Source organism: Rhagoletis pomonella, unplaced genomic scaffold, assembly GCF_013731165.1.
Source record: "Rhagoletis pomonella isolate Grant_MI unplaced genomic scaffold, Rhpom_1.0 Rhpom_scaffold_00005, whole genome shotgun sequence".
In the NCBI taxonomy this organism is placed as follows: domain Eukaryota; kingdom Metazoa; phylum Arthropoda; class Insecta; order Diptera; family Tephritidae; genus Rhagoletis; species Rhagoletis pomonella.
In genome coordinates this window covers 54890370-54899684 of record NW_023458559.1, presented here as the reverse complement: position 1 = coordinate 54899684, position 9315 = coordinate 54890370, and positions in this window count along the sequence as shown.

Here is a 9315-nt window from a genome sequence, read left to right as displayed (position 1 = left end):
GTCGTATATCGTTTGCGCGTTTTTTGACTTTTTCGTTTGCAATTTAAGTTGTCGCTGGCCTCGGATATACATATTTGTGTATGTAAGCAGCATGTAGAAGGAATTTTCTCAAGTGTTGGATTGGAATGTGCGCGTGCGCGTGCGCAAATATTGTGCCATTACAGGGATCGTCGTCTTATCGTTTTTTTCGTTTTTGTTGGCGTTTTTGCAAGAAGTTGCTTTGTATTCTCTGGCAGTGTATTTTAGCAACGTATACATAGATAGATGTATTAATTTGTGTATGTAAATACATATGTATGTATTTATGAACCTATCTTACTAAGTAGTAATAGCTTATTAGCTAATGGTACTTATGGCTGAGGGCGTATTAATGGTATGTAGTTGCATGTCTATGTATGTAATTAGTTGCGTACTTACATCTCAATAATTCCTCTAGGGATAAAATAAGTTATATGAAAGAAATATGTACATACATATGTATGTATGTATGTATATGTAAACAAATTTCATAAAAGCCCCACTGGGAAAATAGGTAAGCACCTTACGAGGTAAGCCGTGTTTTATTTTAGTTTGTAGCACCAAAATTTTCATCGTGACCATTGTCATCTACTAGTAAAGCACAAAATGAACACCTCCGACGACACACTACGTTGTCAGTTGCAAAAGAACGTACCGCCAAAGTTATTTCCAAGCGCCGAACTATTTCGAGCGGGTCGCCTTCCATTCCACAATGGCTTGGTACTCGGCACAGTGTTACCGTGTTTTTGGCTGCCAAAACTTGTAGCGCGTAAAAGCAATATCTAACTAGCTTGGATTTCATAGTCCTCTGTGAAAGGGCCCGGATGGCTGCTTGGCTTTCTGAAAAGATAACTAGAAAGGCATCCTTCAAACCCTTTTCAAGATGTAATTTTGCGCAGTTTAAAATTGCGACCATTTCATCCTGAAACAGCGTCGACCATTTGCCGATGGGAATTGCATTTTTGGTGCTCTCTCCTACATCCTTGAACCGTCTGAGTACAGTTTACGTCCCTGATATCAACTGCAGAGAGCCCATTGCCCAATCTTCGCCATCGGGGATTATCTCTTGGAACTTTCTGCCAAAGCAGACCTGTTTAGTCATGGAATCAGAAATTACGCATAATCCCAACCCTGGTATCTTCCCAATACCTGCATAAAGCTTATCTGTGAAGAAGCCGTCGTTAAATAGTCGAAGTTGCAGCTACCTCGTAGCTGCTGTTTGCTGGATAAAAAAATATGGAGAGGAATCCATCCTAGGAGCGATACTAGAGCCGCAGTATATCCAGAGGATATGCATTCCAATCTTTGCAGTTTGCTAAAGAAAAATATGGCAGTTGCTTAGAGTGTCTTCTGCCACCATGCTATGGATGTATAAGACACAATCGGACGGACGATCATATAGTGAAGCCACTCAATCATCATCAGCCTTGAGCTCATCCCCATGTTCTACCAAAAGGTATTCTTCAGGCCCACATGGCCCGTATGGCTTTAGAAACCGTTCTCTCAAGATAGGAGCTCCAGTTAAGTCTCTTATCTAGCGTAATCCCCGGATATTTGACCAAATCGGAGTATTCAAGTACTGTTCCTCCAAGAGTGACCGAACCAAGGTTTGATTTATAACTTGTGTGTTGAGGCCCTCGTTGGCACACCAGTTTGAGACTACGCGAAGAGCTGTAACCTCCGAGACAGTCAAATGCGTACCCCTCAACATCGTAACCATACTCATGTAGTCTGATTAAGAGGTCGTCCACCACAAGTGACCAAAAAAAGGGAGAAAGGACCCCTACCTGTGGGCAGCCTCTCACCAGTCTGATCTTCACTTGAGTATTGCCCAAGGATGATATAATTTCGATGTCCAAGAAGGTAGACAGAGCGATCTCCTTGATCCTATTAACCAGATACTGTAGAGCCGAGTTCATTGATTTGCCTTTGGCATAAGCAAATTGTGTATAGTGTAAGTTTCTCCCTAATATGGAGGTCTAACAGTCTCTCTAAAGTAACTAAGCAATTGTGAAAATGAATTAATAATTAAACTCTTGTTTGTGGTTAAGTCTACACTGATGAACTCGGTCGTAAGTGCTCGAAATATTAAGACCTAATCAGCTATTAAGAAATCAGCGAAATAAATTGTATAATTATTTTTTACGTAATTTTAGGCGCTTAGTGTAATTATAGCCGAGTCCGAATGATTCCTGTTTCCATGAAATTAATACTTCAAATCACTCCGCTATGAAATAATTGATTTTCTCCGTGCTTCTTCTGACTTCCTACGCCACATTTCGGAGGAATTATTGAACGAACAGTGTCTATTAGATCTTGTATCTTCACCACCTTTACATTATAATCCTACAGAATGAGTCCCAACCTCGTTCTCTGATATCTTATAGCTCATCAAATTGGCGTCGGTCGGCAAAAAAATGACTTAAGGCGCGTCACACAGCTGTAGACTAAAACCGTTCAATCTCAAACGTTGCAACCATCGCATTTATCGACGCCTTATTAAATACATGTCTCGCACCAAGTTGCACACACATTCATTCGAATTTGAAATATGATCTAGAACAGTCTACATAGTATACCCATGAACTCGTTAAAGCGCAAATTGTTGCAATTGTTGCATTATGCCTACGAGCGCGTGTCGCTCCTGAATTCCAGCTCATCTTTTGTTGCAACATAGTTGCTAATTCCGTAATAACTTGTGACGTGTGTCTATTAGACGCTTAGCAACATAAAATAACGAAGGGTAAAACAGATGAAAAAAGGAAAGCAGAGAAAGGAGAGAGGGTGAAGACGGTGATTTATGAAAGTAAAATGCGCAGCACTCAAATATTGAGAAAAGGTTAGGCTGGGGAAGATGATAATGTGGCCTTGGTGGAAGATGCCGTGACTGAAAATATTTATGTTATGGAACTTTCAAAGCAACGACGATTTATCCATTTGTAAGAGCTGATTGTTATTGTAACAGCATACAAATTCCTTAAAGGTTTTGGATACTGATGCTGGAGTGACAGCTCTTGGCCATATACGAATCTGAGTCATTCCGATTGCGTAGACCCGACTGTAGTGGGAACAAAGCACCGATTTTGCTTTGTGTTGGTGTTTATTTTATTATTATCGTTGTATTTACTGTTATCCGCATTTCTTATCGATATTACAATCGGTATATGTAGCTACTGCTTTCATCATTGCCTTAGTGACCTATGTAGCTATAATAATAAGTATAATAAATAAGTACAGTGCACGCTCGGTAATGTGAACCGTTTAATTGAACCTAAGCGGGTTCAAATTTGTTAAATACACATTTGTTACTGACTCAGTTGTTAAATACTTTACAGATACAGGATATTTTTAACCGACTTCATAAAAAGGAGGATGGTTATCAATTCGTCGGAATAGTTTTTTTTAATGTATTTTACCGCATAACTTTGGACCACGTTAACCGATTTCTATAATTTTTTCTTTAAAGGAAAGGTGTTTGCTCACAGGTTTTCCCATACGAATTTGGTTTAAATCCGATCATTGGATCATGAAGAGATTAACGATAATCTTAAATGTTTATATGCGATTTGAAGTCGGTTTTGTTTTTTGCTTAAAAATTACTTGTCAACGACGCGTTTCACTGCTCAAATTGAACCAAATCCGCAATGAATTTTAATCACCAACAACTTCGCAGAAATTACTTATTTTTAATACCACTTAAATGTCTTCAAATTTCTATTTCTCAGTTCACTCCAATTAGTATCCCACTTCTGACAATTTCTTCAAAAAGCACTTCAAATTATCTACCAAATACTAGCACTTAAATTTCAGGAAGCGATTAAAAATTAAATTATCATTAAAGAGCCCACCTGCCGGTTAGTGACACTTCAATTGGTCATTAAAATTAAAAGACGACCAATATCAAGTCCAGTTCACGGTAAGGCGGCGGTTATCGAGGCAACAGCGCATCGATTGAGAATTCCAAAAATGTAGCCATCATTTGTCACAAATTGTTTAGGTAAGCATTCTACACATTCTTGTCAGCTGAATGACAGTTTGGAATTTCAAGAGAAAATTAAAGAAACAAAATTCAGCCCAAAATAACAATAATCACATTATTGCACCTAATAAAGTTGAAATGCATAGGCATTTGACATATTCACACAGACACAAACACACTCACCACATACATACACATAGTGTCTGCATAGAGGTCCCCACCACAACACTGGCCGGCCACACCAAATTGATGCTTATCTGATTGCTTCCTCAACCTTAACATGCACTCCAAATTTACTGTTGTAGTGATTTTTTGTATCTTCTCATTTAGTTTTTGTTGCTTTCTTTCTTCGTCTTTGTTATTATAATAAAAGTTGTTGGTGTTTTTCTTTTATTTTCTTTTTAAAAATCCTAAGCATTTCTCTACTCTGCCACATGACCAACAACATGGCATATTGAGGCATTGAACAATAGGCACGACTTGATTGATTTCGAGTCATTTGTTCTTTCGGTAAAATGCGGTTTTCGGTATCTCAGCACACGTACGCGCACATCCATTCAAAGATGTTTGTGTGTGTGTGTGTGTGAATGGCCTACAAGCCTCTGCCTAAGGTCGCTGTTCCCGCCTTGCTTTCAACTGCCTTGCTACCTATTTAACGGCGGACGAGGAGTGACGGTGTTGGCTGGTTGGAGAAGGTATAGGAAAGGTCTCGTCACCACTGCTGTGAGCCAACTGTTTGTTGCCTTATCGTTTTTATATACTTCCTTATACAGGCAGTTATCTTACTTGTCTTCAGCAATCGATCTCTTCTATTCCAATCTTTTATTCGAAAAATTTTTTTTTTCGTTGTCGTGCGTGATTTTCTTGCGGTTAGCGGCGTTGAGATGGAACCGAAAATTAGTTGCTCTTTTTATACGTATATATGTATTCTGAATCTTTTGAGGAAAAAAGTGTTTATTGAAAAAAATGCAGTAAATGAAATTACACGCCTGTCACAACAACGCAATACACACGTACGCATCTTATTGTTTTTGTTATTGAAAGACTTGTTGCACGCTGCTGCTGTTGTTGTAGTTCTTTGTTGCTGGTTGTTAAACACCTTTTCATTGTTTGTAAGTATGAAAATTGTAAGAGCGCAAAGCTAGTGCCAATGTATGTAGATACATATATAGGTGTACTAATCTAAATTATTCTAAATGCATCAATGGAATCTAACTCATCTTTGAAAGGCTTGCAAGAGGCAATGAACCGTGGAAATCTTTTCAACAGCCTGTTTATTCAGTTTTCTTGTTTTGCTTTTTTAATTATTGTTGAAAACTATTGATGATTCATTTTTCATATGCATAAGTAACTGAATGGTATTATTTGAATGGTCGCAGGGAGTATGCGTTTTTTTCTTTGAAAATTCTACACAAACGTAATAACTCTGTGTTGTTTTTCAATTTCTTAGTAGATGGCGCTGGAGTAGAGCTACTTATGAAAGTCGTATTTATAAATCGATTTCGTTCAAATTCGCAACATGAGCTATTTGTATGATGAAAAATTCCTTTGCTAAAAATGATCCCACTGGAGTTTAGGTATTTAGAAAATCCGTATTTTTATAAAATCTGGTTGAAATTCATAATGCGTATTCATTTCATGACAAGCAATGGTTTTGCAGAAAAGGAACCCAATGGATGGCGCTGCAGCCGAAATATATAAAAACCCACACGTGGTTTGGTCTGCTTTGGCCCTATGTTTATCTTAGACGAATTTACTTTTCAGATGGCTAAATCAAGGATGCATTTAAGTATACAGACCGCAAAATTATGTAAGCGCACCTTTGTCTGACGCCCTCATACACTCTTAATGCGACATTGCATTTACCTCCGATTGACGAAATTGCTCGGGCGGTCGTTATTACAGCAATAGAGACTCACATATACTAGTTCATAAATATCAAGACGAATTGTAAAAGTGGCAAATTGACAACGAAATATTCGACCTCATCCGTCCAATAAGTAACACGGTAAGTATATCAAGAGATCACACGACTCATTTAGCCAATGTACGGGAATACTTTTCATGTACCATCGGTAAAACTCATGACATCGAAAGGGATTAGTATTCCATATGGTATCACAGCGCTACTATTCTTAACCTATGTGTAAGGAGGATTATTCTCGTTGGACGTTTCAATTTCAACTAAAAACAAAAGTGTTTACTTTTCAGACCGCTTTTGCCTTTTAACGCTATTTTTGTAGTGGCCAACGCAAAATATCTTATTAGGCGCCGCGCAGCGGGCGGGCATTGGTTAGTCTACATATAATCTGTAAATAAATAATCACAACATTTTTCCCATCAGAAAATTTTCGTTTTCAACTGTTTCTAAAATTAATTTAACTAATTCACACATTTGGTTTTGTCATCGAATTCAGAAGATAATAGACCCATGTAGGTACGCTAAAGCAATAAGGGCCAAAGATTGTTTCTGTACTAAACTTGGCTGAGCGCGGTTTACTTGGCATTAACGGCAAAATGAACTAGCGCGATTAACTGGTAGCTGCTAGAAGAAAGTCGAGAAGAAAGTGATTGTGTGTTATGCTAATTTGATGGCTAACGCAAAGCGATTAATGATTGTTTGTCTTCACTGTTTTACTTTAAATTACTAGATTTTGTTGTTTTGGAAAAATAAATCACTAATCGATGAAACACATTTTAGCCCTGAGGGCGGAACAGTGGCGGATTTGCAGTATTCTCCGGCCTAATCCCTATAGTACGTGCCGCCCCTTACTCAGCTCCCACTATTTAGGTATTCACTACATATTAATTTATTGAAATACATATCGTCGATGTTTTTGCAAAAACTGTCCATCGACCAGTTGCAAAACCGCCTATCTTACGACACTAAAATTTTGCAGGAGAGCGAAAAAAACCATTTTTTCTTTGAAGGCATTGCCTTGATAGGCAGTATTTTCTCTAGCTATTATTTTACAAATCTCTTGTTTTAATACAGATTTTATGATTCTTATGCATAAATCTTGATGCCTGGAGTTCAGGGTTACCAAATCTCATTTTTGCCACAACGGCGATTTAGGCGGTTTTGCAACTGGTCGATGGGTGGGCAAAAACATCAACGATAGATTCCGCCATGTGACAGTAATAGAAAATTTCAAAACACACGGAACAATGAATATACTCAAATTCAAAATCACTCTATCTCAAAAAACTTTTCAAGAACGCCTTACTTCAGAATTTGATTGAAAACGCCCTATTTCAGAATTTTATTGAAAACCAAGGCACATAAATACAGGTAGAAGCCAAAATGACGTTGCTCTCATGAGAACCAAACCTTTAAACTTCAACTTGTTTTTCATTTATTTCCTATATTTCGTTACGCTTTGAATGTCATATCGTTGTTTTTTTTTTGAATGTTCGTTAATAACAAATTTTAATTAACATTTGAATTTTTGTAGTGTTGTGCAGTTTATACTTAATGTATGTGTTAAAAATGCAACACCGAAGCGTTGTTTTTTATGTGGTGTTAAATATGAAGCAGATACCATTTAACGTGCCTCAATGTGGGCCAGAGCTGCAGCGAAATGCCTTGCTGTGCGTTAAACATCTTAAAGCAGCAGATTTCATAAATGCACCGGGAGGTACAGGAAAGGCACGTTTGATGCCAAGTGCTGTTCCTATGACCCTTATGCCGGAAAGTCCCTCCAACAACACTGCAACTCATAAATTAAAAACATAAAACAACATTCAAATTAACAAATTTTAACTAAAGAAAAATAAATAAATAGAAACAAAACTTCAAATTTACTCAAAAACGTCAACCAGCGAAATGTAATTTTTTATTTTTCCTTGCACACGCTCATTTTTATTTTTACTCTCCCGAAAAGTTTGACTTTTGTAGGTTTGATGTCAATTTGGCTTCTACCTGTTTTTATTGTACCATGATTGAAAACCACCCTATCTCATAATTTGGTCGAATAATGCCTTGTGTCAGAATTCGGTTCAAAAACGCCCTATCTCAAACGAAAATACATTGAAAATAAGCTGAGATAGGTTCTTCAACCAAATTCTGAGATAGGGCGTTTTTCAATCAAATTCTGAAGTAGGGTGTTCTTGAAAAGTTTTCTGAGATAGGGCGTTAATGAAAAATTTTCTGAGATAGGGCGTTTTCGAACTGGCTGCCGAGATAGGTCGATCTCCCACTCAGCCATCGATCTGTTTAGACCTATTGATATGGAAGGATAGCTAAAAGCAAAAAAGCAAGCAAAACGACAAGATATACATCAGCCATGCCCAGCGCTGGCAGAGCTCCATAAGGAAAATTTTGCCATCAGTGGGCGTGTCTGGTATAGAACGACAACTGTTACCAGTAAGTAATCCGCTCAGCCATCGATATGTGAAATGAAAATTGCACAGATAGACGGCAGCATTGATGTGTGCTGCGTACTACAATTGCGTAGGATCCAGGTTCGATCCTCGATTAGAGCGATTGCTAATAATTTTTTACGTTTGTTTTAAATTTTTTATTTATATATTTTTTTAATTTTGGTGTTTAATTTTGTTGAAAAGTCTGCGGTGTTATAGCGTGCGACAGTAAATTTTGGACACCAAGAAACGAATATATTCGTGAAAGTATGGTCAAATTAAAGTAAAACTGCGTACTTAGTTTTTCCCTCTGACGTAAGGATTTTTTTAAGGACTTTGGAATTTAAAAAACATGGTTATTTCAAAAAATTACTTAAACAATTCAATGCAATATAGAATAAAAATAAAGGTATCAAAGATATCAAAGATAAGAAGAAATTCTGTAGAATAATTTTTTTGGTGCATAAAGGCGAATGGGCATGGAAAATGTTCTTTACAATTTTTTTATTTAAAAAGCCTTGAAAATTTGCAGGATTTATTTAAAACAAAAAAGTATTGTTTGGGGACAAATATACACATGACCATATCATCAAATTCCGTCCTGCAAACTTTACTGAAGCGCATTTTCAATACCTATTCGTCCTTGTTAACAAAACAACTTTATTGTTTTTGAATTCAAATGAATTTTTTCTTTCATTTGATACCCATATTCTACATTGCACTCATTTTTTTATTATTATTTTAATTAACCATATCTTCGAAATTTCAAAGTCCTTTGAAAAAATATCCTAAGGTCAGAGTGAAAAACTAAAATCGCTGGTTTACTATATTCGCCCCATAGTTCCGTGGGTATATCGATTCTTTCGTGTTTTAAAACTTTTTTGTTTTTATCGCACGGTGTAATTACATTAAAAATAAATAAAAGCAATAGACTAGATAAAAAAGTAAAATTCTAC